Here is a 23,319-nt window from a genome sequence, read left to right as displayed (position 1 = left end):
CTTGGGAATTTCGATGAACCGTTTGCTTAGGGTCACAGGGCCTGAAGGAGAAATGATAGAGAATAAAAAGAGAATGGACTGAGGCTTTCCTGCAATATAAACCTTTCTAAGAAAATATCTCTGGGCATCTGGAATCGATATTTGGCAGATATATCAGCACCATGTAGAAGTCTTACTGACTATATATTCAAAACCAACACTTTTTAACAATATAACACAAGCCTTCTAAGAAAGGCAGCAGATTTCAAAATACTCCCAAACAAAGGAAAGAATGACAAAGTTCTTGGAATACTTAAGTCTTTCGATTCATATTTGAAGGAATGAAAGAATGAATGATATTAGTGCACCTGTAAATAAGAACTGAACCATGACATTAGCGGTTACTCCGGAGAGCACAGCATCTGCGACTCTGCGCACGCATTGGGTCTTGCCTTTGTTACCATTTTTAAATAGATGTTGTCTTTTATCTCAGGATGTAGTCAGATCGAAGCCTTTTGGCCCAGACGATTTTTAGAATGCAGACAGTAAACATTTACGTAGACAAGGATGTCCCGCTTTCTGAATATCTCCATGATTTATTGTAGAATCCCAAGCATTTCGAATGAGTATGTTATTCTTTCTCCTGCTGGTGTGGGAAGCAAGCGACTCACCTGCTCCCCAATACTAGATAGAAAACACAGTTCTGTCAAAGTTGTGCGCCTTTCCTGCCTTCTCCAGCCAACTAGCTCACTCTTTTCTCCCAATCTTGTATCATGTAATGATGGAATTTAGTATTTTGACCCTCAGTTATACACTGTTCTATGTTTTCTCTCTTAAAGTATAAGTCTTGGGTACCCAACAAGACTGGACAGTTCAAGGTTGTGGGAAGAGCTAAGGCTCTGGGGAGTGAAGACCCATAGGCAGATCCTGAATCTTGCTGCTCAGTAGATGCAAGTCGCATTACATATATTGCAAAACATTGAAGACATTTCCTCTGCTACGCACCCCAGAAGGATGTGTTCCGTGCAGTGTAGAGTACTGGTTTCTTTTTCAGAAAGGTGAAAACTTTGCCCCTTTCAAAGTACCTGTACAAACCAGGTCATAAAGGCAAACACACTGGGTTTACATTTATTGGAACTATCAGAAAAGAACTTGCCAAAATTCAAATAATGCTGTCCCACCAGGAAAGAACATTTGTGCTTAAAACGACATATTTTCCTTTCTTGCTAACACTCATACCTAAACCTGCTGGGCCTCTGAATTTTTCCGGGTACTTCAGGGACACCCAGCTGTAGGAGGTGAGCAACATTTGTATGCCACGTGGGTGTGGCAATAAGCAAAGGTGTCCCCAAGTTCAGCCTTTGCTCTCTTTAACGGTTGGACTAGAAGATGCAGCTCTGTTTTTCTGTGGATGTTTCTGTGGATGTGAAGCAGGGGAAATGTCTGGGCATGCCACTCGCGACAATAAAATTTCCCAGTATATCTGCTTTTTTTTTTTTTTGTCAAGTCATACATTTGGTTATGGGCCATTTTGATGGACATTTATCAGCACCTTGGACTTTTCAAATGCCTGAACACTTACACACCCACTCTCACTATTTAAAAGTCAGATCATGTTCTTGTTTTAAGTCAAGTGCCCATCTTACTCGCACAACCATCTCTAAACGTCTTTTTGGTCGGAGCAGTGAACGTCTAACACCACTGATTGTTTTGGGGGAGGATTCAATGTAGTATCATCATCATCGTCACTGTCATCTAAGCTGTTACTATGTGACAGGCATCATATTTATTGAATGTAGTTAATTAATATTATTGTTTCATTTCCATGCCAACTTCGAGAAGCAGGTGCTATCATTGTTCCTATTTTACAGCTGAGGCTACTCAGTACCAGACAGCTTAGGGAACGTGTCCAGAGGTCATACAGCTAGTATTTGGCCAAACAGATAAATAAATTGTATTCCTTTCCTCAGGCTGCCATAATGAAGTACCACAAATTGGGTGACTTAAAATAACGGAAACTTATTGTTTCACAGTCTGGAGGCTAAAAGTCCTAAACCAAGGTGTTGGCAGAACCATAGGTTCTGGTGGCTCAGTCAGTTAGGCATCTGACTTTGGCTCAGGTCATAATCTCACCCACTGTAGGTTCGAGCCCCGTGTCAGGCTCTGTGCTGACAGCTCAGAGCCCAGAGCCTGCTTCAGATTCTGTGTCTTCCTCTCTTTCTGCCCCTTCCCTGCTCATAGTCTCTCTCTCTCTCTCTCTCTCTCTCTCTCTCTCTCTCTCAGAAATAAATGAACGTTAAAAACATGTTTTTAATTAAAAATATAAAAAATCCTGGATTCTACAACCTGAAGGACAGGGTTTTTATTATAGACTGCATTGTGTCCTCCTCGTCCTCCCCAACAGAAAAAGGTATGTATCAGTCTTAACCTCCAGAGCCTGTGAATGTGTCATGATCTTATTTGGAAATAACATTTGCAGGTTTAATCACGTCACTAGGGTGGGCCTTAATCCAGTCTGACTGGCATCTTTACCGAGGGAAATTTGGAAACGGACACAGATGCACAAGGAAAATGCCATGTGAAGACCCAAAGGGACGAAGGCACCGGGAGGGGGGGGAAGGGGGACGAAGGCTCTGTGAAGATGAGCAGAGATTGGAGTTCTGGCAGCTGAGAGCCATGGAACACCTGGAGGTACCAGAAGGTGGAAGAGGCAAGGAGGAGTCTTTTCCTCAGGGCTTCAGAGGGAGCACAGTTCCTTTTTTTGTTGTTGTTGTTTTTAATGTTTATTTATTTTTGAGAGAGACAGAGACAGAATGCAAGTGGGGGAGGGGCAGAGAGAGAGGGAGACACAGAATCTGAAGCAGGCTCCATGGTCTGAGCTGTCAGCGCAGAGCCTGATGTGGGGCTCGAACCCACAAACCGTGAGATCATGGCCTGAGCTGAAGTCGGATGCTTAACTGACTGAGCCACCCAGGTGCTCCTAGAATCCATTTTTTTTTTTAATGGGTGCTCCTTGAGGCAAATTTCTAAAAAGTTTTGCTCAGGGGAAGTGGACACTTGAGGGGTCCACTGTGTGGAGAAAGGTGCCATTGAGGTCCATGAGTTCGGACTTCCTGAACAAGCCCCTGGCTTTATAGATGCCATTCGAACCTACCACCAGACCAGGACTCTACTGAACAAAGAAAATAAGCCTGTTCTAAAGTCTGACGTGGGATTCCTTTCTTTCCCAATTTTTTACACGAGCACCTTGGCCCCCAGTAGGCTTGAAGCAGGAGAGAGCAAGGGCCTCCTCCAGGGGCTTGCTGCCCAGAGCCTGGCATGGGTGGGACAGTCGCTTGGGAGCCACGTGGCTGCTCTTTTCCAGGCAGGGGCGAAGCGTGCTGAATCGTCAGTGTCTGAGCACTGCAGCCAGGGCGTTCTTCACCTGTCTCAACTCCTCTGGGCACAGATCCCTGCCACTAGACTGCTGGGGTAGCCAGACTGGAATCTTTTTAAAGGTTAGCAAGTTTGTCTGTTGCCATCTGTCTTTCTCGGTGTGTGCGTGCTCGCTCATGATTCTGTACAATGTGCAAATTTAGAACTTGCTTGGAACAATGCTGAGGGAACAAACCTCAGCTCTGGCTCTCAATCACCCTGGAGTCCAGGGGCACGGGAATTCCTGAGATGCGTATAGCATTGAGCCAGCAGGGAATTGTCAGGGAGTACAATGATATGAGCCATTGGGAAAAAATTTTACAGCAAAAGGAAGCCACTTTGCTCAAACCCTTAATTTTTCTGTTGATGAAATTGAGGACTACAGAATTTAAGTGCATGACCCAAGGTCACACAATTAGTTAGAGACAGAGCTGACACCAAGTCTCAGGTCTCTCTGATTCCCAGTCCAGGGTGCTCTTCAATAAACTAATGACTCGGTCCATTTTATAGAGCTTTTCTTTTTTCAAAGGGCTTTCAAACAGCATTTTGTTTTTTTTTTTTTTCCTCTCCACAACATAGTAATAACATAACCGATTTGACTCCATTAAGAGTAGCTCAGCATACAACATATGTCCTTCTTTCAAACCAATCTGGATTTAATTCCACAAATGTTCTCTCTCAATTCTTATGTGTTTATGTTTATTCCTCTCTACCTTTGTATTCTGTTCAGGGTTAGCAAGGTTCAGAATGTGCTTTCTCCTCAATGGATGGTTTGGTTTCTGATAAGAATTCTATCCTTTCCAATGTTTCTTCAAAGTTACTACAGCAATAACCCCCCCAAGCCACGGTCCAAGTGCTTACAACTGGCAGTGGTGGACTTTATTACTTTAGAACATTCCACCTCCCATCTCAGTCTCAATGCTCACCTTTCTACCCGTGGTGGTTATCGCTTTTGCCGTGGCTTTGCCAGAAGGTTTCAGAGAAGAACACAGGCTTTGGGTGCTACTTGTGTGGGTTTGAAACTGGATCTGCCACTTACTGACCATGTGACCTCTGTGTTCTAGGTACAAATAAAACAAAACAATAGAGGATATGCAACCTTTCTTACAAAGGTATTGTGATGTCTAGTAGGATGACGAAGTCTGAGCGCCTGGCACATAGTAAGTATTCAATAAACACTAACTCCCCTGTAAGAACCATACACGGCAGTGCTAATAGATCATGCTCCTTTACCTTGGATAATGTTTGAGGTTATTCAAATTATAAAAACAATAAAGAGGGTATCAGCATTCGGATCAGTGGCTTGAGACTCCCTGAACTGGGTGTGAGGATGGGGGCGAATGCATAGCAAAAATCCCAGTAAGATTGTGTGATGTCTAAGGGCTTTTCCAGCTCTGATAATGCATGGTGCCAGAGTGTTTCTTGTGAAGTTTCTTAGAACAGGCTGAAACGATTCAGACAGTAAGAGGGAGAGCTGGGGTTAGTTGGAAAACTGTGTATTACTGACTGAAAAAAAGGAAGTTGTCTTGCACATCTATCATGTGCCAGGTACTTCCTACTTTGCACTTTCACAAACGTTATCTCCTTTAGTCTTCAGAAGCACCCATAAAGAAGGAATCATTATCCCATTTTTCAGATGATGAAATTAAGGCTCAGGTTGTCTTAGTAACCCATACAAGTTGTGCAGCTCATTTGTGTTGGGGAGAAACGTGAATCCAAGTTGCGCATTCCATGATGTCTCTTGGGAAGCCTGGGCTGAGCAACATGCAGGTGGGGCTGACCTGGAAGGTTTGCATGAAAGGATTCAGGCAGAGCTAGAAAGGCCATCTTTTCTCCCTTCAACTGAGTGCATTAGCAGATGGCTTCAGAGGATCACCAGAAGACAGGCACCTGTATCCCCCTTTGGGCATTCGCTTAGGATGATAAGAGACAGGAGTCAAGGTTAATGGGTCAGGGGATTGAAATCAAGAGGCCAGATGCCCTTGTTGGAGGTGTGGCCAGATGATGCTCAGAGTCAGTATTGCTCAGGGACCCTGAGATTCACCTCCTTGACTATCGGAGTAAGCCCCAATAGTAAATGCACAGTGGACAGGGGCTCATAGTCATAGTTCATCAGGGCTTACAAACAGCTCCAACTTATTTCCAGGGGCTGAATTCAACAAAATGGCAAGCGTTATTTGGAAATGAGAGAAATGGATTATGCATAATATTTACTGCTTCTTCAAAATTATTTTTCTCACCATCCATGCAATTTATTTCTTTTAGAGACAATCGTATTTGGTGTGTTTGCTTCATAAATGACCTTTAAGACATAAGTACTTATATCTAAATTTCTTGAAAGAAAAATCATCTCAAGGTCATCTTTACAAAAATCAAATATATATAGGGAGTTTGGGAAAAGTTATATTATGACTTGGTATTTTTACTCTTCAAATGACCTATTAAAATATTTTTCTGGTGCATGTGAAATTGGTAATTTTATGTTTTAAAAGTCTTAGAGTTTATAAGTCTTAATTTTTTAAAAAAAAATCTGAATTACTCTAACTGTGGATGTTTTTTTTTCTCCTTAAACTTCGTGATCAATGTGGGAACACATGATAGCTTGAGTTTATTTATATCCAAACCACACACTTAAGCCATTGCTTATTTCCTTCTAGCCCAAGCTAGTAAGAACTTACACCTGACTTACAGAAATCTTCGCCTTTTGTTCATAGAGCTTGGCTAAAACCCAAAAAGTAGCCCAAACCTCTGAGGCCAGTGGATGTTGCTTCTAGATGAACCGTATCTCTTGAGTTTATTCATTAGAACTGCATGAGTGGTTTCCTATTTTTCCCTATCAAGGGAGAAACTGTTTCCAGAACCAAAATAGGAAAACATCTATTTTTCTTTGTTCTGCTTTTCTTGTATTTCCATTTTATCAAATACCATCTGGAAAACATGGAAAGATATATTATATGTGATGTATGAACGTGTTCAGCATCATCATTGGAATGAAGAGAGAATCCAAAGCACGGTAAAAGGGAAAATTATAGAATGAGCCGGTGGATTTTAACAGGCTAATGATAGGATCATCAGCCAGTTTGGAGTATTCCGAAAATTGTATGTGCACTCAGCTGTTTTTGCTTCATTATTTGTTGAATTTTAGGATTTATGTGTGTACATTATTGCCAATACAGAAAGATACCATCGTAATTAAAGTCAGGCTGGATTTATCATTTCTATAGAATTTATACAGCAAGTGATTATGTTATAAGCAGTTGGCCTAGAGATTAATTTATGCTAGTTTCCATAACTTATACTGAGTGCTTTTAAGTTTATATATTACTTTAACCCAAGTCACTCCTGGGGATTGGAAGGAAAACAAATGCTTGTTTTTGATATCACCGTGCTATATTATTGTGGTACTTGTCTTCAGCTAGCAAGATCTCTTCCTTTGCAAAAGTGCCTCTATTAGGCTTGAAAATAAATGGCAACAAATCTCTTAGAAATTGTCTAATGTATAATGGTGACAATGTGGGGATTAAGAGCAACTAAGATTTAGCTGTCCTCGTGCCATCCATTCACGTAGAAGGGCTTGGGGAAATCTGCAACACTTTGAAAGATCACATCCTTCCTGGACTTTTAGCATTTGTGTCCTGGGGTGTTTGGGGGTTGACCCTGGACTGTGCTCATGGTTATTAGTTCACGGTGTTCTTAGGAGGCGTTTGAAGTCAGCTGGCACCCTGCTGATGGAGCTGCTGAGTGCAGCATCGCATCGACATAATTTCATGATGCGTTTGCACGAAGAGCTTCGGTGCTGTTTCAAAGTGAGGTAAGCACTTTTGGAGGCAGTGTTGACAAAGTTATCCGCTGGTTACCTACTTTGCATGGAGTTTTGTGCACTTCTGCTTCCTTGATGTCCATCCTAAGAAACTAAGAAGTTTCTCCACCAATGGTATTTTCTAATGTGCATTATTGGTGCTTATTGTTCAGTGGTATAGAGATTGAAATCGAGCCAAAGAGATTTTTCTTTTGTATATCATTAGTGATATAAACCAGAGAGTTTCCTGCACACATGATATGAAGAATTCTTTACTAAAACAGTGGAGTTTATTGGCCTGATTAAACTAGTTTATTGGTGTCATTCATCTAGGGGCACTCTAGATGGAGTGGATTTGTCAGTATTCATTAATAAGAATGCTATGGGTTTCCCTACTGCTTCTTCAATTAGAATCCTGAAGATTTGTATTCATAGTAAGGAAACAGTTTCCCATTGACAGCGATAATCGTGTTGGCCTGGGAGTGATCGACATCCCATTACCTGTGGTTGATTCTGGACCAGTACCCTTGGGGCTGGTGGAAGAATCAATGCTTCTCTTTGCTGTGAGGGAAAATGGTCTCTCTCGCAGCCTGTTATTTTTCTGGTAGTAGGTCTAGCTTTGTGGGTGCCCATGAAGTCAGTAACCCAGTTCTACCATGTCCCATGTCACTATGCATAAGTTCCAAATTGCTTTGGGTCTTGACATCCTTGTACCAGTCAGTGCCCTTCTCTTCTGCCTGAGGTGAGGATTAAGGAAAAAGGTCTGGCACAGTTACCAGCACGTAGGCGGCAATCTATCGATGTTAGTTCCCTTTTCCTCTAGGAAATAGTCCATATAGGATTGTGCATGAGGCCCAACAAGAAGCAGCCTTCCCCAGGGGATCCCTCTCCATTGTGAGCCTCCCTAATGGGTGTATACCCACATGTATATACATCCAGAAGTTTTCTCATTACCCACCATGGGCTGTGGCTCAGATTGGTGGTTTACCCTTTGGGTGATGGACTAAGACTGTATCATGGTTCAGCTGTAGCCATTTCTTCTCCCTGGGGGATGAATTAAACTTCAGTGCCCCATTGAGACCAAGATTGGCCATGTTAGCTGGTCTGGCCGACAACATAGTGAAGCAATAATGTGTGTCACTCTGGACAGAAGCCTGGTGAGCCAGTCTGTGCATTGTCACACTCTTTTCCTCTGCCACATTTGCAGGTCAAATTCTAGTCTGTGCCAGCCTGAGTTCCACACTGAGGGTCACACCGATCAGCAGAACTCTCTGTCCTCCATGGGTTCACAACAGATGTGCAGTGTAGGGGGTAATAATCCTTGGTGGTTTGGGGATTGTTTGTTAGCAAGTACGATCTAGATTTGCAGACTGATGCAGATGATAATGATGTTTTTTAGACCTTTAAGATACTGCATTATACTTTAAGTCATCCTAGGGGGCACCTGGGTGGCTCAGTCAGTTGAGCATCTGACTCTTGATTTTGGCTCAGGTCATGATCCCAGAGTCATGAGATTGAGCCCTGTGCTGGGCTCTGTCCTAAGCATGGAGCCTGCTTAAGATCTCTCTCTCTCTCTCTCTCTCTCTCTCTCTCTCTCTCCCTCTCTCTCCCCCTTTGCCGCTCTCCCCTGCTGTCACTCTCTCTCTTTCTAAACAAACAAAAAAAGTTTAAGGCATCTTTGGAAGACCAGCAGTTTCAGCCTTTACCAACAGACATCCTCGAATGGGGTAGGGCTAAGAGATCAAGGGAACTGCACTTGGTGTGGCTGTGACACAGTAAGGGGATGTGCGGGATCAAGGCGCTGAAAGGTCAAATACAGGCTCTGCATGCTTCTTCCAGTGACCCTTTGCCAACCCTGCCTGTGACCCAAGAGCACACGGGCTGCTGTGAGCACCTGAAACAGAGCCAATAGGGACCAGGAAGCACAGATCTCCAAAAGGCCCTGGTGGGGCGAAGTAAATAGCTCATGTGTTTAACTTTTAGTTTTAATAAAAACAAAGTCTTAGCCCAGCAGTTCCCCAACTTTAGCATTGTAATCACCCAGAGGGACTATAAAACAAGGGTAGCTGGGCCCCACTGCCTGGGTCTGCAGTGCAGGAGGTCTGAGGTAGGGCCTGATAACTGGCATTTCTAACAAGTTCCCGGGTGATGCCTGTGCTGCTGGCGCAGGGACTGTCCTCTGAGAACCGTTGCCTTAATCCCACGAGGTAACCCAGGGATCCCCTCCTTAATGTGAGGAAAGGAGGCAACTGAGGGGAAGCGGCCACCTTGCTTGGACTCCAGCTTGTTCCCCAGGTGACACCTAGTTGAGCTGGCCGGAGCCGGCCCGCTGTGGTTCCCGCCCAGGAGTCCATGCTACAGAGGACACATCTGGGCATTCCGAGGTGTCCCTCCACATCATTTAAGGATGTGTTTCAGTGTCACCTTCAGAGGCGTGGTGAAGAGGCTGAGTAGGAGACTGGCTCACGCTTAGGAAATTTTAGGGGTCCCATTCAAAAGAGAGCTGCGGAAGAAGGAGCATTTTCTCCGATTCCTGGGTCACAAGGCACAAAGAGCCCCTGAAGTGGAGGGTGTGAAAAGCCATACTGTTGCTGGAGCCCAGTGGAAGCATTAGGAATACTGAAGAGGAATGCGTGTAAACAGAGGCGAGATTAAATGAATTCTACATTCCAGAAGGGTGAAAATGCCATGAAAGTTTCTCTCTCAGTTCAGCGAGGAAAGAAATCACAGGATCTGTGAAAATATTTAGGTAGCTTACATGGCTATTGCAGGACGGCAGTTTTTCCCATTTGTGGTTTGGGAACCAGAGAGGAGAAGTGATCCAAGCTCTCACACAGTCATTAAGAGGCACCCGGAAACAGGAAATGAACTACCTATTAAAAAACAGAATTATGTCAAAATAATTTTAAAATCGTAAAGCTAATTCAGAGTTTCACAAGACAAAGTTAACTTTGGAATATACCATATGCAGTGATTTTAAAAGGTGCATAGCTTCTTTAAAAAAGGGTGGAATAATTCGAACAATATATATGGTTACTAAGCACATTTATTCTCATGGGAATGACGAGACTATACCAGATAAAGAAAGTTCTTACTTCCGAACTGAATCTAATTATCTTTACAGGTGAAGGATGGTTTGGCATCTCTTCTGCAAGCAGTAACTTCCATTTTGTGTCCCTTCCAGGTCTCATGATGTTTGGATTTCTATAAACCTAGTAGAATTGATACTATTAATGGGACTTCTAGGTAAATAAAATGCAAAAGGGACGTCTATGTAAATAAAATGAGCCAATGATCTGCCTGGAAAATAGCATAAACTCTTGCAGGAAAGAGTCTTCCACTGTTCTATGCATAGGACTAAAGTAACTCTCCACAGAGTTATTCCATGTTGACAACTCATGATCCCAGTGAGGATGATAAGCCCTTCAGGGCAATAGACCAAATGTAGGACAGAATTCATGTGACATCGTGTGTCCCCTAGATGGGAAACATTCAAGGGCACTAGGGTAGAGCAAGTTAATGAGTGCAGGGAAGAATCATCCAGCATTTGGGGCACCCTGTTTCGAGAGTAGGTAGATGAAACTCTCACCAGAGATCTCATAATATCCTTGGCTCAGTTAAATGAAAAAAGAGGTCCAATAATCAGCTTGCTAGGTTTTTAGTTTGACTAATTAAGATTATGCAAGTTTATGTTATGGCTTCTGTGGCCCCAGGCACTTTTACCTTCAAGGGCCACTTCATCCATAAAAAGACTATTAAAAATTATAACTTATGACTGGGTTGGAATAAAGACAAAATACTTGTGGATTCATTATTATACGGCGATTAGATATGATCATTATTATCATGTTCAATTTTTCCTTCAGATTTTAAAATGAAATTAAAACAATTGTGTGAGGACACCTGGGTGGCTCAGTCGGTTAAGTGTCCAACTCTTGATTTCAGCTCAGGTCATGATCTCATGGTTCATGAGATCAAGCCCCACATCAGGCTCTGCACTGTCAGCACTCGGGATTCTCTCTCTCCCTCTAAAAATAAATAAACCTCTCTCGCTCACACACACACACACACACACACACACACACACACTGTCTCTCTCAAAATAAATAAACATTAAAAAAAAAAACCAAAACAACAGTTTTGTGGACTCCTAAAAGTATTGTGGGCTCTCGGCATTGCACGCATTCTGCCTAATTGGTAAATCCACTCCCAGACTGTGTTGGGCTACAAAAAAAAAAAAAATCCTCGCTAACATCTGGCCTATTAGCACATGGTCTGCATGTAGGAGAATGAGAGATATGTGAAGCAGAACCCCACCCAACCCACAGATACACGCATGACCACAGCCATGTGTAGCCCATTGACACGAGAGAGAAAAATATTTTGCGGCCCTGGATTTGGAGCTGGTTTGTTAAGGCAGCAAGAACTAAATGACTTATAGAGCCTCAGCAGCTATTGTATTGAGTTTGGGTTTTTTTGTTTTTTGTGTGTTTCCAAATGCAACATAAAGCCCCTGGAAGGTTTTAAGCAGGGGAGACGATGTTCTGATTTACTTTTGACAAAGTTCTGGCCATGGAGGCAAGCATAGAAGGAATCCAGAGTGGAGGACAGGAAACCAGTAGGAGGCTATTGCAATAATCCAGCTAAGGAAAGGAGACTAGATGTCTGTCAGACCTGGGGGTAGGGGTGCTGGGGGAGAGAAGAGTTTGCAGCGCATGCTCCATTCAAATTCTGCTCTAGATCTGTTGTCTTCTGTTCTGTGAAGGATGTGAAGAGACCCAAGGAATTGTGAGATTGTGCTATCCCTTGACTGAAAGAAGGAGAGAGAGAGAGGTAGTTTGTCTCTGGAGACAGGAATGATGAGTTCATTAGTGGCTTTTCTGACCCTAGGCAGAAAATCCTGCTAAATATTCCTAAAGTCACTGAGGGCCAGATTCAACTTTAGAAATCTGTTTGTGGGAATCAAAAACGATGGCAGAAGCAGATGGCTGTGAAGACTGCTATGGTGTAACATTTCAGGGCTTATATTTTAACAGGATGGTAACTGAGCTTTTGGAGTTTGTCTGGTCTCTGCCCTCCTCAGAATTCTCCATCCATCTCTCTGTCTTCCCTCCATTTCTATAATTTGCAACAATTTGATTTGCCCCCCAGGAAATCTACTTTCAGAAAAACTGAGAGATCTAGAAGGGGCTGCTTGTTTCTTTTTAGTTTAGCCAAAGAAATGCTCTAACATAACCACACCCTGCTTATACTTTGTGACGTCACTCAATAACAACATGCCAATGCTTTATGAAATGCAGAGAAACATTTCACAAATGGATTCTTAATTCATTTCCCAGAGGCGATGAGGGTTTGCTGTGGTTAGCTTTCTTGTTTTGAGGAGTGAACCGAGGTGCAATGTAAGAAAGCATTTTTCCTAAACACATTTGAGGCAGAACTGAAAAAAAAACCTTTTCAAACCTCTTCATTCCTAGTTTCTGTAGGCTCCCACTCCAGACCATGCCAATATGGCAGAAATACATTGTACATGTTTTAAATCTACACTCTTTCCAATACTTGGGGGAATATTGATCTCTCCTAAGTAATTTTTCACATTTTTCTTGTCCATTAACATTAATAATAAACATTGGCAATAAAGCCAAATAACAATGCATTTCATTTATACCAGATCATTTGAACAAAATGACTTTCTTGCAGAAAGTTTTCATTTTATTGGACATTATCCATTTGTTGGTCAAAGAAAAATTAAACTGTCCAGAATACTGTATAAGAGGGAAATCTATCTTAGTGTGGTCGAGGCAGAAAAATAAAGCTTCTGAAGAAAACCAGTGACAGTCTCTTAACATTGAATGTAATGTAATGTTATTTCTAATTTTATTATATTTATATTTTGGTACATTTTACACTTGGTCTTTATATTCAGAACTATTTATATTTCATTCCAATGTTAATGTTAGTTTGAGATTATTTGAGTGATATTTACACTTGTCTGTTGATATGATGTATTTATTTTGAGGGTAGGACCTGAAAACTTGGCCAAGTCATTCCTGCTGTATTTTTTTCTCACAAACAGTTTTAGTCTTTGAAACTTTTGTGTGTTTTGGCATCATTCAACTCTCCTCTGTGCCTTATCCCTTATTAAGCAACTCAGCCCTTAATTAGCTTGCTGTCCCTTCATTGGAAACTTGTTCCATTTGATAACTCTTTGTTACTTCTAGAACGGTTGGTGTAGGCTTGTGTGGGTTTCCATAACACAAAAGCCAGATGGATTTTTTAAAACAGATAATTTTAGTCTTGAATAGAGAACTGTGAAAATTTAAAAAAAAAAAAATTAAAAGAACACAAAACAAAACAAAACAAAAAGATCTTAGTACTGATAAAACCAGTGAGAAGTCACAGATTCTCAAATAAGGGGTAGAGCAAAACATTTCCCATTTCTGTCCCCTCCTTCTCCTCGTTCTCCTCTTTAATTTGTTTTGGATTCAAGAATTGGAAAGTTCTGTTCCCAATTATAAATGGATCGCATTTGGGTCTGAGAGGGAGTCAGCCACCTCATGATAGCTGCAGAAGACAGAAGGCTGTGGATAGACCAGAGTCCCTTTGATAACCAATACCGTTCTCGGTGTGCTAATTTGCAGAACGGGGAAAATATTGGCATGTTGCCTTCAGAATCCCTTGAAAGAAAAACATTAGAAATATGAAAACATTAAAATTCTGTCCAAAGTGTTTATCTTATGTAACAAATTTATTGGGGAGTCTCAACATGTTTGAGTATAAAAATGAAACCGTTTTATGCTTATCCAGCCACAGCCTCTTCCACTAGGATATGTTGACCTACCTTTCCTGCTGAGAAGGAACTCCCTTAACAGCAACTTGGCCAGCTCCTCTAACTTCCCTGTCACTTTTGGTTATTGGAACAGTCCATTCTGTTATTTAAGACTCGGTCCTATTTATTTCGATATTTCAGTCTCAAATCAGATTCAAAGCTGTGTCCTCCTCCCCGCCGTGTTGTCTCCTTTCCACCCTTGTGGCTCCAGTGGCTTGAAGGTTGGCGGTCTGTTCTTCAAGTACTTACCCACTTCCTCCTCTTTTTGAACTTCTTCCTTTAGACTTCAGAAGGTTGCAGAGCCTCTGCTGGTCCACTGTGGCATGGTCAGCAAGGAAAGAACCAATGGGCTGGAATGCTTAGTGACAGGAAGTGGTTCTAGTCTAGCTCTCCTTCACTCTGCTTCTTTATGATGTTGTGTTCTAATTTCATGAGTCAGCCTCCGTGGAGGTGATGTATTTGCGAGTGTATATGTATGCTGTTTGTTGTGTTTTGAGGGACAGCTTTATCCTGGTCCCTTCTATCACTGAGAATGCCAATGATAAACATCTCTGACCCCTTGTCTGGGCCTCTCATCACTCTATCCAATGGCTATCCTAAATGGCTCCATGGCCCCTCTCCTACCATCATGCATGTTCCTTCACATAGAGCTCCCATACAACCTGACAAGCCCTGCTCACTGGACCTACTGACCTAGACCAACTGCCTTGAGAAATTTCTGGTCTCTAAGTGAACACTATTCTCTATATTCAAATATACTCCCCCCACCCAAGAAAAAGACTCTAGGTGATAGGTATCAAATAAACACTCTTCTCTCCTCTTGCCTTGCTGTTATTAAGAAATGGAAAGGACAGGGGTGCCTGGGTGGCTCAGTTGCCTGAGCATCTGACTTTGGCTCAGGTCATGATCTCGCGGTTCATGAGTTCGAGCCCTGCGTGGGGCTCTGTGCTGACAGCTCAGAGCCTGGAGCCTGCTTCAGATTCTGTGTCTCCCTCTCTCTCTGCCCCTCCCCTGCTCATGCTCTGTCTCTCCCTCTCTCTCAAAAATAAACATAAAAAAAAATTAAAGAAATGGAAAGGACAGCATGCCATACTTTTTGTTTCCTTGTCCACTCCATAACTTTTTGGGGCGCCTGGGTGACTCAGTCGGTTAAGGGTCCAACTTCGGCTCAGGTCAGGATCTTGTAGTTTGTGCGTTTGAGCCTTGCATCCGGCTCTGTGCTGACAGCTCAGAGCCTGGAGCCTGCTTCGGATTCTGTATCTCCCTCTCTCTCTGCCCCTCCCCTGCTTGTGCTCTGTCTCTCTCTGTCTCAAAAATAGATGAACTATTAAAACAAATTTTTTTTAAATAACTCTCAAGGCCCCATTCCTGTAGCTGCATCAGAGAAGACCTGAGGCCGGCAGCTCAGCCCATCTCTTCCTTTCACAGAGTCACCTTCAGTATTTATTCACAGTTCTCTTGCAGACTTTCTTATGTGGCTTTGGGGAGAGAGAGACACCCTCCATAACCACAGAGAAATGAGAGAAAAGACTTTCTTCATTCACATGGACATCACCAAAGGCTAGTTACTACCTACCAATGTAGTTCTTTCCTTAATTTGATTGGAGACAGTTCAGAGTTGGAGTCTCTAGTAAGCACAGTAGGGAAGTACTTGTCACCAATAGACTTAAGCTCAGCTTTGGACCTTGGCCATGGTTCTGGGACAGCAGGAAACATCCTACGCTACATCCTATTATATTAGTGTCATACACTGTGATTTATTTTCTTCACTTGAGCTTACCAAATTCTTCCTGTCTTCTTATCCCAAGCTGATTCAGACCGAGGTTGTGAGTTAGCAGTTTCCCAGGCTCACGGACTAGGCACCTACCTAACCCTGGCCAGTCATCCACAAAAATGTGTCCCAAAGGCCATAGGCAGGATGTAAGGGAAAGGACAGTTATAAAATAGGTCTGAACCTTGACCATGTGTCAGTGGCTGATCACCTGAGACCATGATCTCTCTGGTTTTTTAGAAATCTGTTTTTCATTTCTAGAAAATAGTTTGGAATAGATTAATAATTTTCAAATTGCTTTTGAGTAATAGGACCTGATTTTTAAAATTGGCTCGTGAAACTTAGATCCTCCTTAATTCCCAGCTAGAGTCCTTAAGGCATTTATGTGAATTATGGTGGTTCCATGGTTCAAAATTTGAGACCTACAGAAGTAGAATATTATGTTGTCTCCTTCCAACTTTAAAATTATTTTGAGTGTGACTGGCCCTGCAAAAACAGAGCCTGCTGTTAGCACACAACTTATATATTTATGTTTATGCCACTTCCCAAATGTCAGTTTCATACCGGGCTCATGATCTGTAAGGCCATCTCCACGTGCATTTTCAAATTGTTATGGAGGCTTTTAAAAGTCAAAGTTTATAGATGCTTACATCAGGTGCATTTTTTGCAAATTAATACTTTGAAAACTGCTGCTTTCATAGCTCTAGAGTAGCATTTCCCAGTGAGTTGGACACTAGTATCTTGAGAGGTGATCTGAAACAAAGAGCTTCATGGCCAAAAACGTTTTTAAAATGTAGTATTCCATGTTCCCCTCTTGGACATTCACGAAGGGCTCAGAGAATTATGTCACAAAGCATTTTGTATAACTTTATTTAACTCAGTATTTCCTGAACATTCGACCACAGAACACATTGTTTTCCCATATACTATTTATTAACATTCCACAGAAATAGAGTTCCTTTGAATATACCTTTTACAAATAATTGCCTTCTGGTAGAGTTCAACACACTTTTCTGTAAAGGGCCAGATGATAAATATTTTAGGTTTTGTGGATTTCACTGACTCTGTCACAACTATTCAGCTCTGTCAGTGCAGTGCAAAACCAGCCATAGGCAATATCTAAATGAATGGGTGTGGCTGTGTTCCAATAAAACTTCATTTATAAAAATAATAATAAAGATCTGGCCTATGGCCTATGGCTTGCTGACCCCAATTCCTCCATTAAACTAGTGAAATGTATTCAGATGAGTGAGGGTATAATGACAAATAGTGAAATAATTGCTTAATTCGTTTGTGATTAATCACTAGAATTTGACTGGCTTTTGGGTACTAAGCCCTTGAGAATACCAGCCTTTCCCTGAACATCTTGAGATTTGGAGCAGGCTAACTGATTTATTTCACACTGCTTATTTTACCAGATATTTAGCTAGCTGTGAAATCTTTGCCCGGTTCATGATCTGTGTTGCTTACTATCAGCTAGTTTCACTACAACGAAAGACAGGCAGCAAATAAGAAACATAGCAACCACCTCGGTGTTAGCTCAGTTATTGTATCTGAAATGAACCATCCCTGTTTTTCAAGCTCACAGAAGGAAAATGTCATACACATAATCAGAGGCATTCAGTTGATCTTGGCCATTTCCTGAATAGTTTCCTATAATTCAACACTGTATTCGTTGTCTATTGCTATGTAGCAAATTACTTTAAAAACTTGGTGATTACAATAGCAAATATTTATAATTTCAAAGCTAGTGTGAATCAGGAATCTCAGCATCTTAGCTCAGCTCTCTGGCTAAGGGTCTCTCAGAAGGCTGCCATTAAGGTGTTGGTTGGGACTGTGGTCTGACCTGAAGATTCAAATGGGGGAGAATCTTCAACTAGTCCTGGCTGGTTGAATCTCCTTCCTGTTCCTGCTATTCCACAAGTATGGCTCCCCCTTTCCTGCTCATTTCTCAGTTCTTTGGGTTAAGAGGTACCTGACGGACCACAGACCACATTCTGTAATCACCCACACATATTTATCACTCAGTAAATACAATCTATTATTACCAAAGTAATTGGGTGAAGTTTTATAATTTTGGTCATAAAAAGAAAAAAAAGACAAAAAAGAAAAAAAAAAGGAAAAACTATCAGCAAATCAGCTCCATGATAGGTACTGAAGGGGATAAAATTATAATATATCTCCTGCTTTTGAAGATCTTATATTTCAATTATGGAAACAAGATAAACATATGGAGACAGTTATGTTAAAATTAAAGATTTAAATAACAGTTCAAGGTAACAATAGAAGGAATATCATAAGGCAGCATATGATTAATTACCAGCTGAATTGTATACAATCCGTTACTATTGGAATTCAGGAGAGAGAGACTGATCATTGTGACCATATTGTGAATCAAATGAGAAAGATTTAGAGAGGGACAGGAAAGGAAGGGCATTCATTCCAGGTGGATGGAATAGCATGAGTAAAAATAAGATGGGAAGGCAGGTGTTTTGGGGGAACAATGAGTTAACCAGTTTGGAGAGTGGGTTTTTGGAGGCGAGGAGTCTGAGATGAGGTAAATGGTAAGTCAGACAGCCATGCAGGAACAGGTTGAGTTTAATTATCTAACCTGTGCTTGGTCCCTGAGGCAGATGGCTTGCCAACAAACTTGCATGAATTACCTTCTATTAGAATTTTTAAAAAGGGGTAAGTTCCAGGTTGATTCACTGAACATCTTGGGCTCACAATCCGTGCCTGTCTTTTAATAGCAAGTGGTGGCAAATGGAAACGGTACCTGTGCTTTGTCTCCATAGCAGCAGCTCAGAAAAGCCTTGATGGCATCCAGCTGAGACAGACCGAACCATTGTCATCCCCCCCACCCCCCGGAAGATGAGGAGGCCACAAAGAGAAGCATGGCTGTCATTTCAAGAGACTGCCGGGATCAGGGAGCTGGGGGTCCTGAGGCCCAGTGGCAAGAAGGACTCAGTGTATCGCTGATGGCTAGTTGGATGCACTTCCTTCATCCTCTCGCAGCTCAAAGCCAAAGAGAACTTGGCACGAGGGAGAAGGGTCCCAGAACGTTCAGAAAGAGACCTCAAGAAATCACTACAGATGTGGAATCTAATTCAGTCCCCCCAAACTTCCTACCTGCCACTTAATCTCTTTAAATTCTGTCTGCTCATCTATAAAAGAGAGATAACAGTATTACCTACTGCATCCATAGGGCTGTTTTGAGAATTTGGTGAGTTCTGCACAAACAAGGTTTACAGAGTGGCTTATAAAAGTTCTCAGTAACTGTTAGGGACTGTTATTCTAGCTGATGTTTTGTTATTCTATCCTTCCCAGCTTTCTCATATCTTTGCTTGTCACAAAGCACATAACAGAGTAGCAGGTGGTAAAATTATTGTTTTCTCTTAGATTTAGTTCATTTTTAAAGGCTTGGAATGACCCACAAGAGCTTTGACACTTGAATGTCTCTGGGTTTTTAGAATGTCAGAAAACATTTCTCCCCACTTCTCTGATCCCTCCCTCCCTTCTTCTTTCCTTTCTTCAGCAAATACATTTTGGTGCTATCTCTGGGCCAGGCACTTTGTTCGACATTTCTAGCATTTCTGGGCTCTGGACATGAAGGCCTAAACAAGGCTGACAATGCATTCTTGGTTTTTTTGGGGGGGGGGGCAAGGCGGTAAATGATCACATGCAGGTGTGAATTAAGAGAAAGTTCTCTCAGCAGATAGAAAAAGATGATTTCACTTTAAGAAGGAAGAAGACGAAAATATGTGGCCAATGTGTACAGTTTGGAAGTGAATTCCAGTTGTGTGTCTGGAGCGGCAGGGGGGCAGCTGCGGGAATCCAGGGGCCGCTGGCTGGCAGGCAGGCAGCACAGGGCTTGGGACCAAGGCCCCCTGACGCAGGGCAGACATGTAGACAGCAAACAGCACCTCAGTGCCACAGCCAGGGACCTCATTTCTGCACCTGGTCTGGCCTCTCAACCCCATGGGCTCCTAAGTTTTAGGGGAGAGGGTGCTGCAATGGCAATGGGGCCCATCTTCTTCTAATTATTATTCTATGGTATTATGGGCATGACTCCTATTTAATGTATTCTGACTGGCAACAATGTGCTAAGTGTTCTGCAGACCACAGGATTAAGCATGGCTGTTGGCTGTGGTGCAATGGGCTGAAATCTTAGTTCTATAGACACAAGATCCTCAGAGGGCAAAGAGAATGCTCGGAAGGCCCAAGGGTAAGCAGCAGGATGGTAGCAACTCAGTCTAGGACTGAGTGGCCTTGGCCTCAGGCTCTGTCTAGAGGTCCCTCTCTCAGGGTACCCTGAAGGACACTGATGTCTGACACCTCAGGAAAGTCCTCTCGAATGAGTGAACATCCAGAAGTTACCCAAATGATTTTAAGGAGTTAATATGTTTCAGATAGCCAGGCTGGGCAGACTGCAGGGAGAAGGGACCCCACAACAAATCATGACCAATAATAACTGGAAATATCACATTCCCTATTTTGCTAATAAGCAAGTGACTGGGAGGCTAACAGCTGACATGAACTCGGTTCAGACTTCCTCGGCATTTTTGGCATTTCAAATTAGCAACAAGTGTCATCTAATATATTAAATGGTAGGAATTCCAGAGGAACCAAGTCATTGCTCTCCAAATAGATGGAGAGAGGATGTAGTGAGGGGTCAGAAGTGGAGAGGACAGGCACAGGAAACCTTTGTGGTGTCATTTCTGTCCCAGAACAGGATGCCGGAAGGAGAGGGGTCAAAGCAAAGGGAAGTCTAGCATCACAGTACAGAACGTTATCAGGACTGATTGGATTTTAATTGTTTCATTCTTTAGGGCAAGTGCTGCGTGATCACTTAGCCATTGAATCTCTATTGTGTTAAATTTTTTAAAGTTTATTTTTAATTTAGCGTCAATAAATGGAAAGGTTGAACAAACAAAGGTAGATGTGGGGGTGAAGTTGAGGAGGGGCTTGGTAAAGTAAACGATCCAAAACAGCTACAAAAACTGAGGGACTTTTGGGTAGGGCTCTCTCAAGCGAATTCTCCCACTGGACATCTGGCTTATAACTCAGGGCCGCAGTTTCTGGATTTGGCCCTACTCAGATTCTCTGGGCCTCCAGTCTCACCAAGTCATCTTGCCCAGAGGAGCTTATTTGATAAGCTCTACCCACTCTCTGGTGGTACATAAAGAGGAAGGACCCTTCAGTCAGCCAAAAGGAGGGAGTTGAAACTCCCAGCATTCTCTGGACTGCCTGAAATTCCCCTCACCACTGATTCTTAGCACCAAGGGACAATTGATAGCGTCACCCCTCAAATCTACGAAGAAACCACAGAATGATACACCCCTTTAGAAAATGAATTTCCCGTGGAAGATCCCAGTCTATATAGACTAGGCAGAAAGAGCTTATGGTTCAGACAATACCACCCAGAATCCTGTGACCCCATGTGCAAGAGTGCTGGGGATTAGAAAGAACAGTTCACAAATGTGTCCTTGGAAAATGGAAAGTTCTCAGAACCTGAAAGTGTTCTCCTCGGTTAATGCAGCAGAGTGTTCCAAATTCTTCCAGTAGCTCCCAAACTCAGTCTGAGGAGTTCAGGGGTGTACCCACCTACCATTGTTCTGACTGTTTGCATTTGAGTTGTTGAACTTTAGTCCGGAGAACTTACTCTAAACCACCCTCCACTCCCTTGTGGAGCACGGGAAACTCCACCTCAGGCCTATCCTGTGCTCACTTTCTCCCATTACTTCCGGACTATGTTGAGAGCAGGACAACAAAGAGTTGAGTGTAGTTATGACACAAGATGGGACATGATGGACTTGATGTATTTGTTGGGACCCTCACCTCCTCCTTTGGGAAAGCAGATCTAACCATTCAGCCCCAGAAGCGAGCATGGCCATTTTCTGAATATAAGAAAGATAAAGATATCTAGACTATCTTTGGAAAATTCATCCATTGCATCCTAAACTTTCAGATTGGTTGATGGCAAAGATTTGAGAAGGGAAAATGTCATTTATTCATTCAGCAAATACTTGTTGGATACCTACTGAGGGCCAGGCACCCTGTTAGATTCTGGGAATACGAAAATCAACAAGACAGACATTTGTCAGCCCCTATAGATAAAACACAATAAACCAAAAGAATAATTACAAATTGTGATAAGTGTCATGAAGGTAACCAGCAAGGGACTGAGGTGTGGGGAGGTAATCCTTTAGCTAGGTGGTCATGTCCTTTTTGAAGAGGTGACATTTAAGTTGAAAAGGATGAAAAAGAATGTTCTAGGCAAAAAGAAGGGAGGGATGGGAGAGAGCATTGCAGGGAGAGCAAACAGCATTACCACTGCCTTGAGGTGAGGAAGAGCATGTGTTTTAGGAACTGAATGAAAGAAACCCAGGGGAAGAGGAACAGGGGTCAGATGAAGGATGGATTTAAAAGCCAGAACGGGAAGTTCAAGTTTTTATTCTTAAGACGGTGGGAAGCTACTGAAGAGTTGTGATTAGGACTTATTAAATGCACGAAGGGGAGTGATGTGATACAATTAATATCTCTTCATTTGTACTTCTTTGTTGAGAATAGATTGGAGGAGTGAGAGGAGAAGCAGATAAACCAGATGGAAGTATCCAGGTGATGGGAATGGGAGCCTAGACTAGTACTTGGCAGTGGATTGGAGACAAGTGATATAACTGGTTTAAATCAACCAGGTGTTTGATCCAAATAATGCCAAATTCATTTTACTGTCATCTCTTCACATATTACATTCAAATCATTACTGCATAAAACCACATGGAAAAGTTAGAATAAATAATTAAGGGGTAAAATTTGATAAAACAGTAAAATTCTCTATCAATTGGATTTCCAAATATATCCTGAAATCCATCAAGAATTTTTGCAGATTAATTTGTATGTAGAAATATCTCTGGACTGAAACGACCAGTATTTGTCTTTGAGGAGGTGCTGCTTCAGTCAAAATGGTCAACAGGCTATGTAAGAATCTGAGGGTTAAGTTGACCAAATGTGGAGAAAATCTGGAGCCCTGATATGGACATCTTTCCAAAATGTTACTAGTTTGATTACAAATTGATTTACAAATGACATTGTCTAGTATGGTAGTTTAAAAGAATCATCATTTTTAAAACATCTGCCAAATTTTAAATGATATTTTTCATGAACGTACAAAGACAATTTAATCTGTGATCATAAAATTGTCCAATTCACATATCCTGATGCAGATCGGGGCACCTGTTGGACTGCACCTGACCTTGGTTCTTGTGCTGTTTTCCCTTCTCAACTTCATCCTCTAGTTTGGTTTCTCTGTCACTAAGATATGCAGAATGTTATTACAAAATGGTCACAGATCCTTCAGTTAATTTGAAAATATTACTGAAAATATTGAAGACTTTTATAAATATCTTTCATGATGTGTGCCTTGTCTGGAAAGGAAAGGTGTCTTTGATTAAAGTTTGAAACCCCTGATAAGATGGAACATAACACAAATCACACTTTTCTAAATTAGAAATTTTAAGACATAAGGATATC

The sequence above is a fragment of the Prionailurus viverrinus genome, chromosome D3 (assembly GCF_022837055.1).
Source record: "Prionailurus viverrinus isolate Anna chromosome D3, UM_Priviv_1.0, whole genome shotgun sequence".
Lineage (NCBI taxonomy): Eukaryota > Metazoa > Chordata > Mammalia > Carnivora > Felidae > Prionailurus > Prionailurus viverrinus.
Note: the sequence above shows the minus strand (reverse complement) of the source record.